The sequence below is a fragment of the Equus przewalskii genome, chromosome 16 (assembly GCF_037783145.1).
Source record: "Equus przewalskii isolate Varuska chromosome 16, EquPr2, whole genome shotgun sequence".
Taxonomy (NCBI): domain Eukaryota; kingdom Metazoa; phylum Chordata; class Mammalia; order Perissodactyla; family Equidae; genus Equus; species Equus przewalskii.
In genome coordinates this window covers 21,275,675-21,289,657 of record NC_091846.1, presented here as the reverse complement: position 1 = coordinate 21,289,657, position 13,983 = coordinate 21,275,675, and the positions used below count along the sequence as shown (strand labels likewise).

At 40.1% G+C, this 13,983-nt stretch overlaps 1 long non-coding RNA gene across 1 annotated transcript in view; it reads right to left on the bottom strand.

The window, feature by feature from the left end:
* The window catches only part of LOC139076335 (uncharacterized), a 35,773-nt gene that overhangs the window by 19,045 nt on the left and 2,745 nt on the right, over positions 1–13,983 (bottom strand). The window contains exon 3 of the long non-coding RNA XR_011527824.1: positions 7,067–7,253. This is a non-coding gene — a long non-coding RNA (uncharacterized lncRNA). The remainder of the gene's footprint in view (positions 1–7,066; positions 7,254–13,983) is intronic.

Here is a 13,983-nt window from a genome sequence, read left to right as displayed (position 1 = left end):
ACTAAGATTAAAAAGAGTGACCATAACAAGTGTTGGTGAGGATATGAAGCAGCTGGAACTCTCATACACAGCCAGAGGGAATGTAAAATGGTACAATTACTTCAGAAAACAATTTGGCATTTTCTTAAAAGTTTAAATATACAACCCTACAAGCCACCCATTATGTTTCCAGATTTTTACCCAAAAGAAAAAGTCTTTGTCCACACAAAGACTTGGAAAGAAATGATCATAGCAGCTTTATTTGTAATGGCCAAAACCTGAAAACAACACAAATGTCCATCAACAAGTGATTGGATAAACACATTGTGGTGTATCCACGCAATGGAAGAGTACTCGTGAGAAAAAAAAAAGGAATGACTTACTGGTATCCACAACAACACGGGTAAATTTAAAAATAATTATGCTGCATGAGAGAAGCCAGACAAAGAATATATACATACTATTCCATTTATACAAAATTCTAGGAAATACAAACTAATTTAAGTAAAAAGAATGCAGATCAGTGGTTGCCCAGGGACAGGCTGAAGAGAGGGATGGACTGTAAAGACACATGAGAGAATTTTGACGGTTTTGGAAATGGTCAGCATCCTGTTTGTGGTGATGATTTCATAGTTGTATGTGTATCACAATTATGAAATGGTACGCTTTAAAAATATGCAGTTTATTATACAAAATTATGCCTCGGTAAAGTTGTAAAAGTGGGAAAAGGGAAGCAACAAATATTGGCATGGGTCAACAACATGTACCAGATCAGCTCTTCTCATTTTCCAGAAGTATGTTGAGTTCCTCGGTCAGTCAAAATAGCCATCCTAGATTCTGCCGCGTGGGAGGGTCCTCCTTGTCCATCGTCCTCCATGGTGCCCTCTACAGGGACATCGGGGAGGATCCTGCTTGCCTTTTGCTTTAGCAGCTCATGACCTATCGGTGGCTGGTGGGTACATGGAATTGCACAATCACGGACTCCTTTTTGCCATGCTTGGGGTTTTCTGGCACTACAGCTCTCTCTAAACCCTGCTTGACTGTCTTCCAGTTTCATTCTGAGGGGATTTCATTAGCTAGTAATACTGGAAATCTTGATGAGTCATGAGTATTGATCAGGGCCCAACTTGTGAGTTTTCTCACTCTTAATGGCACTTTATGTCATTTGCTGTGGATGGCACTTCAGACAGGATAGTATGGAGCTGAAGGGGCTAATGTACCAAGACAGGCAATGGTGTCTCAGATTGGGGGAAGGGGGTTACTTTCATGGAGCAGAGGGTTCAGTGCACAGGGAAGGGACCAGGCTTCCCATCCCAGGCTCCTCCTGAGCCTTCTCTTCCTTAGTGCATTACCTAAGGTAAGGGGTAGTGTGACAAAAATTTTAAAATGTTTGTTTAAGATGCTCAAAGAGGAAAATGAAAGCATAATAGCTATTAAAAATGAATGAGAAAAAGTCATTTATTCAATCCTTAGTTTTTCCTATGTGACATTACTGCATCTGCTCATTGTCAGGAAAGCACCCTTGGGTTCCAACGCTCCCCTTCCCTGCCCGCCAACAGATGCTGATATGTGTGTGGCTCTCAGGTACCTGTCAGGTTACCTAAAAAAGGCATTTACAGGTATTCTTGTCAGATTGGAAGTGGAGTGGATACAACTTATGTTTACTTTGTAGTCATTAATAATGCTCTTTTTCTCATTTGTCCTGTCCCTGTGTTAAAAAAGAAAATCACGTTGCCACTGATAACCTAGATACTAAACAGTGTATATACAACTGACTAATGATAGGACAATCTCTTTTAAAAAAATAAAATCGTCTTTTTCTATACAAGAGTGTGTACATATTTGGAATTGATATGAGAAATTTGTCTGTACCCACTTAAATGATGTTGCATAACAAACAGAAATACCTACAGACTCTTGTTCATTTCCTTGTGATTTTTGTCTAAGATAATGACCTTTACAGATTGGTTACTTCTAGACTTTGTTTTCCTGTGATCCACTTTGTAGATCCTGTGAAATGTTATTTTGCCTAAATCACTTGAGACTTCAGTCTTAAACAAAAGCATCAATATTCAGTAAAGTCAGTCTTCTGAGTTTCTGTGACTTGGCCAGAAGCCCTTGATGCTAAGGGGTTCGTGTTAATTTTCCCTGGGGGCATTACTGTATAGTGACTTGATGTTGTCACCTAAACTTCAAGATGTGTTTTGGGTATTTTGTTGATTGGTCTATGTTTTATTACACAGTGTGAAACCTGTAGAAAGCTTGGTTACCCTGTATGTAGATAGCTTACGTTGACTAGTTACAGTGTATCTAGGACTACCTGTAATATTTAAGCTTCTTTTTGATGTGTGTGCTGGTAGAAAGATATAATTTTGTACATTATATTTACCGAGATGTTGCTTTATTCTACAAATACTTATAAAAATAGAATTCAAATGTGCTTTTTGCTTCTGTGAGGATTAATTTGGAAAGGTTTTTAATGACATTCCACTGATTTCAGGTTTTGTTTGAGACTGACTTCAATAAATTGTCTTGTACGTTCCAAAAAAAAAAAAAGAATGAGAAATTATATTAAAAAAAAGCTGGCAGAAATTAAACAAGTGAGGATGAAGAACAGTGAATGGGAAATAAAGACTAGAGGCAGCACGTATAGATAGCTTTTTGGAAAGGATTTACTGTGAAGGGGAACAGAGAAATGGAAGTAGCTGGCGAGAAATGTATTTTAAAAGACAAGAGATGCTGGGGTTTTTCTGCTGATTGAAACGCACACCTTGTGATTCAGCAAATGTCTTCCTAAGTATAACATCAGGGAAACCAATCGCGTGCACCAAAAGGCACGCACAAGAATGTCACTGCAGCATTTCTGTAATAGCTCTAACTGGAAACAATCCAAATGTCCATCCACAGCAGAATGGTTAAATAAATTGTAAAATAGTGAAAAAAATGGAATATATATAATATTGAAAATAAATAAACTACAGTTATATGCACAACATGGATGGATCTTATAAATTTAATTTTGGGCAAAAAAAAGTCAGACACAAATAGTAGTTGCCTTTGGGCAAGATAGAGGGGTAGTAATTGGAAGCTGGCATCAAGGCGGCTTCATGGGTGCCAGTAACGTTCTATTTTCTGACCCTTGTGGTGGTTACATGGGTGTATTCACTTTGTGATAATTAATTGAGCTGCTCCCTTTTTTCTAAAAACTGAGGTAAAATTCACATAACATAAAATTGACCATTAGCTATTTTAAAGTGAACAATTCAGTGGCATTTAGTATACTTACAATGTTTTCAACAAACACCTCTATCTAGTTCCAAGGTACTTTCATTACCCCAAAAGGGAATTCCATACCCATTAAGCAGTCATCCCCATTACTGAGCTGTTCACTTTTCTACAAGTGTGTTTTAGTTCATTTAACAAATTTATGTATGTATGTATGTATGTATGTATTTATTTATTAAAGATTGGCACATGAGCTAACATCTGTTGCCAATCTTTTTTCTTCTTCTTCTTCTCCCCAAAGCCCCCCAGTACTTAGTTGTAGATTCCAGTTGTAGGTCCTTCTAGTTGTGGCATGTGGGACCCCACCTCAGCATGGCTTGATTAGCAGTGCCATGTCCACGCCCAGGATCCAAACCAGTGAAACCCTGGGCCGCCAAAGTGGAGTGTGTGAACTTAACCACTTGGCCACGGGCTGGCCGCCAACAAATTTATTTTTAAACAGTGAAACCAGGTAGGTCCACATATGATTTTTCTCCAGCAACCTTCAGCTGCTCAGATTTGAGCTTGAGAGAGCTACTCCAGGGCTGGGAATCTACCATGGAAGAAGGGGGACAGGTCAAGGGAGTGAAGCGTATCCATAAGAAGCAACTATAATGGTGGACCATGGAATCTACGCTGGACTAGAAGGAGAATGGAGTCATGAGGGACTTGATGAATATCAACTATGGGGCCAGTGGGTTGGAGATTTTGATAAGTTTAAAGAAACACAGCAATGGATGCACTTGAACAAGTGACCTGGAAGGAAAGAGGCAGTGGTCATCCTCTCACCTTCCCGCATTCTATCAGACAATGCTCTGCTGTTATTCACAGGGTTTTCATGGCCAATTTTTTTAGAAGTGGGTGGTCAGGTCTGTCTTCCTAGTCTGTCTAGTCTGGAAGCTCTGCTAAAACCCTGCTAGTATTTGAAATACTGGTGGCACAGTTTCCGCATCACAGCAACACGCAGCTGCCACAGTATGACAACTGACAGATGGGTGGTGTGGTTTCCTGACCGGAAAACGAACCAGGCTCAGGAGCAGAATCTTAATCACTAGACTACCCAGATTTTTTTAGTCTTATTAAAAAGAAATATATATTATATAATTATTAAACATATTTTTTATAATTATATGACATGTAATTATATGTATATGTGTATAGAAAGGATATACACTAAATTATCAACCTCCAAGGAGAGGAGTGAGGAGCAGAGAAGTAGACAATACTTTTACCTTTTATTATTTTATAATTACAAAACAATGAGCTTTCAAAGATGATAGTCATTATATGTACTATTTTCCACTTGACAATTTTTTCCCCAGTGTGTATCTCTAAGACCAAGTCAGTGTTCAAATTCCAATTGTCTCATTCATGTCAAATGTTTTTTATAGTTTTTTTTTAAAATCTGGATTCAAATAAAATCCACACAAGCAATTAGTTGTAAGTCTTTTAAATATCTTTAAATCTATATTTCCCTCTTCAGCTCACTCTTTTTCCTTCTTTGCTATTAATATACTGAAGTTGGTTCATGTGTCCTGTCGGGTTTCCCACAGACTGGATTTTGCAGATTGTGTCCCTGTGATGTTGGTTAATATATTCCTCTGCCCTCAAAATTTCCACTAAATTGGTAGTCAGGTCTAGAAGCTTGATCAGGTTCAGGTTCAATATTTTTGGCAACATAACTTCATAGGTGGTAGTGTGTTTATTTGACAATTTTAAATTAAGAATTTACAGAGTGAACAGCTTGTTCACACTAGAGATTTTGGTTTTTTTAAAACTTCAATTTGAAGGAAGAAATGTCACCAAAAGGAACTCTAGTGGCTGGTTTCTACATTCCTGGACATCATCAATAGCTGAAGCATGATTCTATGGAAAGGGAATTGAACTGGGGTCCAGAGGCTGGATTGTAATGCTGGCCTTGTCCGATCTTTCAAGTCTATCAACTAGAAGATGCGAATACCAAGGATGCTCCTTTATCCTCTCAATTTATTCATTTATTCACTCACTCAGTTATGTAATCCATTGAATAAGCAGTTTTGAAGCTGCTGGGTCTCTCATTTGCACAGTCCTTCCAAGTCCTGGGAAACGCTCTTGCAACGTATTCACATGGTCATTTGTTTTTGTAAAATTTACAAAAATAAGACATTTTAACCACAACTGGCTAATGGCTGTGTCTTTTTCACTCCAACTTCCCCTCTGTCACACTTCCCCTGTGCTGGGTAGTGCTGGAGTGGCTACAGGGACTTGGCGTCTGGCTAAGAGGAAGTTGAGTGGGGGGATTCATTTAGCAAGGGTTTCTTGGGAGGTATCTACGTGGTTCACAGTCATCTCACATATAGTTAAGATACCGCGAGTTGTCCAGATGTAGGAATGGCTCCAGGTTTTCTCCAGCTGTCTACTCTGCTGATTTATCTGACATTGTGACATGAACAGGTGGGGCCAGAGGTCATATTGCTTCATGAGTTGGTGCTCTTCCCACTCCCCCTAACAAACAGCACTGCCAGCTTTCTCTTCCCCTGAACTGGGTTGAGCTGAAGAGAAACAGGAGACGACAGGAAAGGAAAGAACAAGGGCCTCACTGAACAGGAGGATGTGACCAGGCATAGAATGGTTGTTTCCTTTTGAGAAACAGCTTTTGGCCTGCTACTGGGCCTTAGTAGAGACTGAATGCTTAACCACAGGCCACCAAATTACCATGCGACCTGAGCTTCCCATCATGAAATGAGTGTTACATGACCCACCAAGCCACAAAGCTGGGCGTGCACAGTAGCAGTCCATCACCAAATGGAAGTACACAAGTGGTCTCCAACTTCAATGGTTCAACTTATGATTTTTGACTTTACAATGGTGTGAAAGTGATACGCATTCAGTAGAAACTGAACTTCGAATTCTGAATTTTGACCTTTCCCCGGGAAACATACAACATGCGATATGATCCTCTCTCGTGATGCTGGGCAGTGGCAGCGAGCCACAGCTCCCAGTCAGCCACATGATCACCAGGGTAAACAGCCGATATGCTGACAACCATTCTATGCCTATTCAACCATTCTGTTTTCCACTTTCAGTAATTCAATAAATTACATGAGATATTCAACACTTCATTAAAAATGGGCTTTGTGTTAGATGATTTTGCCCAACTGTAGGCTAATGTAACTATTCTGAACACGTTTAAGGTAGGCTAGGCTAAACTATGATTTCATATGTAGGTGAGATTCATCCAATCAGTTGAAAGCCCGAACAGAACAAAAAGGCTGACCTTCCTTCAAGTGAGAGAGAACTCTTCCTGTCCGGTCTTTGAACTGGGACATAGGCTTTTTTCTTGCCTTCAGACTCAAACTGGAATGTTGGCTTTTCCTGGTTCTCAGGCTTTGGACTCAGACTAGAACTACACCATCCGCTCTCCTGGGTCTCCAGCTTGCCAACTCACCCTGTAGATCCTGGAACTTGCCAACGTCCACAATTGTCAATTCCTCATAGTCAATCTCTCTCTCTCTAATATATACACAGTTAGCTCTGTTTCTCTCGAGAACACTGACAAATACAGGGAGAATGAACCAGTCTCCAATGCAGAAGAATTCCAAATAAATTGTGTGGGTACTCTGTCCTCTAGAAGATGGAGCATAACTCTCTACTCTAAAGGTGGGCTGTGCATAGTGACTTCCTTCCAAAGAGTAGAGTATGGAAAGGGAGAAAAACAGTAACCTTACAGTCTAGAAGCCTGACAAACACTACCTCAGCCAGGGGATCCAGGTCAACATCAACAGTGACAAGTGATGTTGACAGTAAGTACCCTCGATATGATGTGATGAAAATGGCACTTTACCTCTGTGGTTTTATTCCCCAAGACTCCTAACGCCAAGGATGCAGCCTCAGGGCCAGGAGCACGAAAGGGTGGTGATTTGGGGCTCCTGTGCTCTTTCTCCTGGCACTGGGAAGGACTCCCCCTCTGCATGCAGAAGCCCAGGGTTTTTTGGCGGGAAGCATGGCTTCAAAGAGGATGGAGTGATCATCTGGAGAAATAAGAGACGGACTGCTTCATACCACAGATTGGTGAGGAAACTTATACTAGTTTTACTTATGTTTTCTCTCTTACCACAATTAATATATAACATTTTTTGCCTTTTTGGTAGCAACTTTATTGAGATCTAATTCATATATCACATATCTTACTCATTTAAAGTGTACAGTTCAATGGTTTTTAGCCTATTTACAGAGTTGTGCAACCATCACCACAATCAATCTTAGAATATTTGCATCCTGCTGGGAAGAAACCCATACCCTTTAGCAGTTACCTGTTAATTCCACCCAACCTCCCCAGCCCTAGGCAACCACTACTCTACCATCTGTCTCTATAGATCTGCTTATTCTGGACATTTCATATAAATAGAATCATACAATATGCGGTCCTTTATGACTGACTGGCCTCTTTCACTAGCATAATGTTTCCAAGGTCCATCCTTGTTGTAGCATCTTATCAGTTCTTCACTTCCTGTTGTTGCTAAATAATACTCCATTGTATGGACATACCACATTTTATTCATTTTATTTATCCATTCATCAGTTTATGAACTCCTATGGACTGAATGCTTGTATACCCCCAAAATTCACATGTGGAAGACTGATCCCCAATGCGATGGTGTTAGGAGATGGAGCCTTTAGGAGGTAATTAGGTTATGTGGGTAGGGCCCTCCAGATGGGATTAGTGTGCTTACAAGAAGAGACAGGAGAGAGCTTGCTTCCTCTCTCTCCACCCTGTGAGGACACAATGAGAAGATGGCCATCTGCAAACCAGGTAGGAGCTCCTCACCATATGCAAACATGCTGGTACCCTGATCTTGGACTTTCCAGCCTCCAGAACCGTAGAGATAAATTTCTGCTGTTTAAGCCACTTAGTCTAGCAATTTGTTATAGCAGCTCTAACTGACTAAGACATAGATCTTTGGGTTGTTTCCACTTTTTGGCTATTATGAATACTGTTGCTATGGACATTCATGTGCAAGTTTTTGGTTGCACATATGTTTTCATTTCTTTTGCGTATACACCTAGGAGTGGAATTGCTGGGTCATGTGTTAACTATATGTTAATCTTTTGAGGAACTGCCAGACTTTTCCAAAGCAGTGGACTAGTTTACATTCCCATCGGCAGTGTATAAGGGGTCTACTCTCTCCACATCTTCACCAACTCTTGTTATTATCTGTCTTTTTGATATAGCCATCCTAGTGGGTGTGAAGTAGTATCTCATTGTGGTTTTGATTTGCATTTCTCTGATGGCCAATTATATGACATTTTATAATCAGAATAAAATAAGTGCTATTTTAAAAAATAGCAACAACTATTCTTCTTTTGGTAAGACATTATGTGTGTCCCAGTTTTCTCTGACATTCTGTGACTCTGCATTTCAAATTGTGTACCTGCTCTTTTGAACTACTTGAGAATTTACTTGTGAAATGTCCTTTACTGTTTTTAATTTTCTATAATGTCATTGACTTTTATGGAAATTTATTTTTACTTGAGTTATTACAGAAATGTGGCTTTCCTATCCTCAGTGATGGGATTTCACTCTTTCTCTGTTAATGAATTCTGCCCCCTCCACGTGTTAGAACAGCCAACAGCAGCACACTCACTTTCAGGTCACCCTAACCTACACCCTGTGTGCCCAAGAGGACCACTCTCAGAGAGTAGGGGATAGTGCTGTCCCAGTGGAAGTGAGACACCCTCTGAATTCCCTGTGGACATGCCCAGGCTGCTCCATCAAGAGTGGCAGATTCCTGGGCATTGTGGTGAAACAGCAATAATCCAAAATCTGAGTGATGTTGGCCGTCTTCATTATTCTCCTTTTTCTTTCCCAAAGTGAGATAGTGTCTCCAGACTACATAAATAATTAAGCAATTATCAAGCTTTTCAAAGTTAAGAAACTAAGGGTTTTGAGATAATTTAAGTCTAAAAAGCACTGCAATGAAGCATGTCCTCTGGCCTCCTTTTCAAGTTTCACATTACATCATTTAGGATTAGGATTAGGTTTGACTGCAAAATAAAAACAGTTTACAGCAGAGAGAAATTTATTTCCTTTAATGTATAGGTCTGGTAGCAAGCAGTCCAGAGCTGGTATGGCAGTTCCATGGTGACAGGGACAAGAAACCTTCTATTTTGTGGCTCTGCTGTACTTAGCATCCATTCTTGAGATCACTTCATGGTTGAAAGTGGTTTCTGGGGCTCTACTTTCTCATTCCATTAGAATTCAGAAGGAGGAAGGCACACATCTCGCCCTCTAAGGACACTTCCCGGAAATTACAGCCCGTGGGCCAGAAGAACTTAGGAACACAGTCGTACCTAGCTGCAAATGAGGCTGGGAAATACTGTCATTCTTCCCTATAGCCATGTGGTTGGCTAAAAATGGAAGATTCTGTTACTAAATAAGAGTAAAACAGAGCAGATCTTGAGGGACAACCAGCAGTCTCTGACGTTGCATCTAAGAATAATGATACCCTTCCCCGATACCCTCAACACTAAAAGAGCGAGCTCAAAGTCCAGCCTTCACTCTGACAGTCGTTAGAGAAGGTAGGACACGCTACAAACGAGGAAGACAGGAGTTCACCGTGAGTCTCCAAGCTTTTTCCTTTTTAAAAGCTCTTCATTAATTGAGAATGTTCTCTCACGGCTCACTGTCCCCTGACCAGGCCCAGCACCTGTGCACATCGTCTCCTCTGCTTGGAATGTCTCCCTGTTGAGGATAAGATGCCCCTGTTTAGCTCTCAAAACCCAGTTCTATTCCTCCCCAGACCCCAAGAAAGGAAAAGCTAATTGCTCGCCTCTGTGTTCCCGTTACCCTTTCTTTGTACCACCACCCCATAATGACCTCTTTTTGAGTCTCTAGTCCCAGTGACTCTGTAAGCAACTCAGAGGCAGAGAACATCACTTCTTCTCAAGCTACCTCCATACCCAGGGCCAGCCCAGAGCCTGACACTTCCACAGGAGAGGCTTGGCAAAAGTTAGTGGTCAGACCCAACTGAAACACATTTGTGAAAATGTTTCTTTCTGGTAATAACCAGAATAGTGTTTGTTCCTCTTAATCACATTGAACCAAGTTCCTATTATAGTCAACAGATTGAATTGAGGGCTTAAGAGACACATCAGATATTTATTTCTTCTCTCACAGGGCAGGAATCGATGTGATGTCCTGTAGGGAGACCACTGCAGTGGTCTGAGGCAGAGATGATGGTGGCTCAGCCACTGGAACCAACTAAGAAGATCACAAAATTTTAGAGCTTCCTCCTAGGAGCACACCTGGAGTCACACACCATTAGTAAAAATGCCAGATTCTTCCTCAGTCTAGTCCAATGCATCCTGAGCCATCAGTATAAACCACTTTTTTTTTTGTCCCTCCAAAGACGAAGAAGCCACTTGAGTTTATTTGTGTGCGATTTATTGCCTCAATAATGAATAGAGAATTGAATAGAGCATGTAATAGCTCTTCTTGTCCTGGAAGATGTTTATTTTAGGAACCTCGAAATAGCAGGTGTGTAACGATGCTGAAGCATCCACACCTCTTCCTTATAGATGAGACAAACTAAAGGACTCACTCTCTCATTCCCAGTCTTGGCTCTGTGCTCTCTACGTGGATGGTAAAACTATTATTTGGTTTCTATCCATCAAGCAGTGACCCAGCGATGGAAATGAACATGGTACTGATGGAGGGAACCCTTTCTTGGGGTTTTCCTGTTTCCCTATGAAAAGCCTGGCAGAAAAGCTTCCCTTTCAATCACTCTCTGGGGCTGGGTCTTTACTCAGAGCAGAGGCTGAGAAAATTATTTAGGAACTCACTGTTGGAGTCAGTTCCATCTCTACACACCATGAAACCTCACATATTTAAATAAAATTATAATGTCTGGTAACACGTTAGTGAGGTAGGCACTTCCTAAATTAGGAACAATTAATTTCTGGATATCTGTAGGAATGAACTGCTATCTTGCTTCTGCTGCTTTTCCGTGGGATGAGGAGAGGAGCCAAAGCATTATAGGAGGACTGAGATGGTTTTGGGAGGGCTGTCCCTCCCCCAAAAGTTCATCTCTAGAGAGAGTCTGAGTTGGTTAAAATGCACTTGAAGAGAATTATAAAATGGCCTGAGAAATGAAAGAAGACCCAAGATTTAAAGAGGACTGAAGGAGATCATATTCCTGGATGGGAAGACTGAATATCATAAAATGTCAATTCTTCTCATATTATTTTAGGGTTTTAACACAATTGCAATCAAAGTCGCAACAGAAGTTTTATTTTATTTTTGGAACTTGACAAATTATTCTACAGGTTATCTGGAAGAAAACACAAGTGAAAATAGTTATCAGAATCTAGGAAGAGTATGGAAGGGGTATAAGCCCTATAGGACGTGGAAACATTCTAAAAAGTGACAACAGTTAACTCAGTTAACACTGTTGCGAGAGTAGACAGATGTGAGAAGGTTAGATCTACAACTGATTCTCGAAATGCCATCTAGTGGAGTAGTTAAGAGTGGGCTTGAATCCTCATTTCTCCACTTCTTGGACAGTTTCAGCATCCATAAAATGGGCTGATGGTACCTACCTCCCAAGGTTGTTCTGAATTTCAAATGAGTGAACGAGTGTAAAGTTCTTAGAACAGTGCCTGGCACACAGTTAATGCCCAATAATTTTGTCTCCGTTTGTGGTCCCTCTGAAATGCAGAAGCAAGTTACAGGATTTATATCTATAACCAACTCTCAATTATTTTCCTTCCGGAATTCACTAGACAAGCATTTGCCAAAGTATTGCACAGCACCCCGTTCCTAAGAAAAAGAGTTCTTTGATTAAATTTTTAGGTGATGTTGCAAGCTCTATCTCCCTCTCTTGGTCACCAGCTGGTTCTCTGAAGTCCTATAGTAAATAGACATAACGTTTCCTAGAGTAGCTGGCCTTTGAACCATTTTTGTATAACATCTACTAACGTCTTCTGGAACTAGGGTTCTCTGGAACACATTTTGGGAAACACTCTGTTGACCCAGATATAGATCGGGGAGAAGCTAAACTGCAGATCACCTCAAAATCCAAAATGGCCAATATTTAACAGCCATTAAAACAGATTAAAATACATTTGTCTTAACATGTTAGGTCCATTTTTACTCCAAGCCTTGCCTATCAGACCAGAATCAGTAGTCATTTTAAAACAATCAATATGTAATGAAGATTGAAGCAGTTTCTCAAATAATTAAAGCAAAGGTAGAGTTCTTACAATAACTACTCAAACACTTGTGCTTGTATGGAGCTGCCTTTAAATCTTTATTTTCCCCATTTTTAATGGCATAAAGAGTTTTGAATTATTGCTTCTCAAAAATTTAGTTCTGCAGAAGGAACATAAGAGATCTTCAAATTAAATATTTTCTTTAACAATCCAAATTCCCCAAATGAAGGTGTGTAGAAAAAATCCCAAAGATTCTAGTCTACTATTAGCATGAAATATTTTCACTGTGATGCTAAAAACGACGAGTCTCTGTCAATTTCCTTCTGTTATTGCTGGTGGAGGAAAATTGCTATGGAGCCATGAGCAGAGTCACGTGCTTCCTTGAAGGAGGAGACTGTCTTACTTATCTTTGCATCTCTAGCCCAGCCTCGTGCTTGGCACAGAGTAGATGCTGAAAAATATTTGTCAAATGAGTAAGTTCAGTCCTCCCAAAAGAATCAAAAAGAAAATTTATATATAATATACAATGAGCTTACTCGGTTGATACCGATGTGGATCAAAGCTGCCCCAGGGAGAGAAGCCCAAGGCGTCCTGGCCTACAAGCCGATCTATATGACCCAATTCATATCTAAAGTTATACGACCACACGATAACCAGACCCCACCTGCACTGATACCATTTAATGACTTTTTACATCATCTTTCCTTTGTCTAGTAAACATAAGTCACATACCCATGCCTTATACATTTAGCCCTAAACTTCAACACATTGCAGCTCTTTACTGCCCACGGGTCCTGTTTCCATGCTATTTTCTGAATAAATGAGCACTACTACCAGACCTTGAGAGTCCAAGAAATCTTTCTTTCGACTCTTTGCATCGCCGAGCCCGCATCAATACCAACATTTCTGAGAAGAGCTGCGGGTGATACTTGTTATGCCAATTAAGTACGCCAGTCTTATTTTCCAAGATCCCTATCAAATAGGGAGGATCAGCTTTATAATTAGTGTGACAATTGCTTATAGGAAGATATATACTTCTAAAATGTTGGAAAATTGTTTTGTGATGAGTTTAAACATTTTTCCTGTAATTTAATTTGTATTATTATATTTGCTTTAAAGTGTCCTTTAAAAGTAAAAAACTAAAAATGGAACTTCAGAGTTTGAGTCTTCATAAAGTCTGAATCTGTAAAATCCAGCAAATAATGAGCCTTTTCTAAAGATGAGTTTAATGGGAGGAACAGGATCTAGGAAAAAATTCACAAATGCCAACTACAGAGAGTATGTTGTAGTGACCTTCATTAGTTTAAAGTATAATAAATTTTCTGAGCCTCAGTGGACCTAGTCCAATCTAATTACAAGAATATAACACAAAGCCACGTAACACACGTTTCCTCATTATCTGCCTTTGAGGCCACACCTCCATGTCTGCAGAACCCAGGGAAGACAGCGAGTGAATCATTAACTGCTGTTTACTTGTGCTAATGGAGAGCCGCCACACAGATAACCCAAAAAGGTAGATATTTATCTCATCATTTTTGGCACTTCTACAGG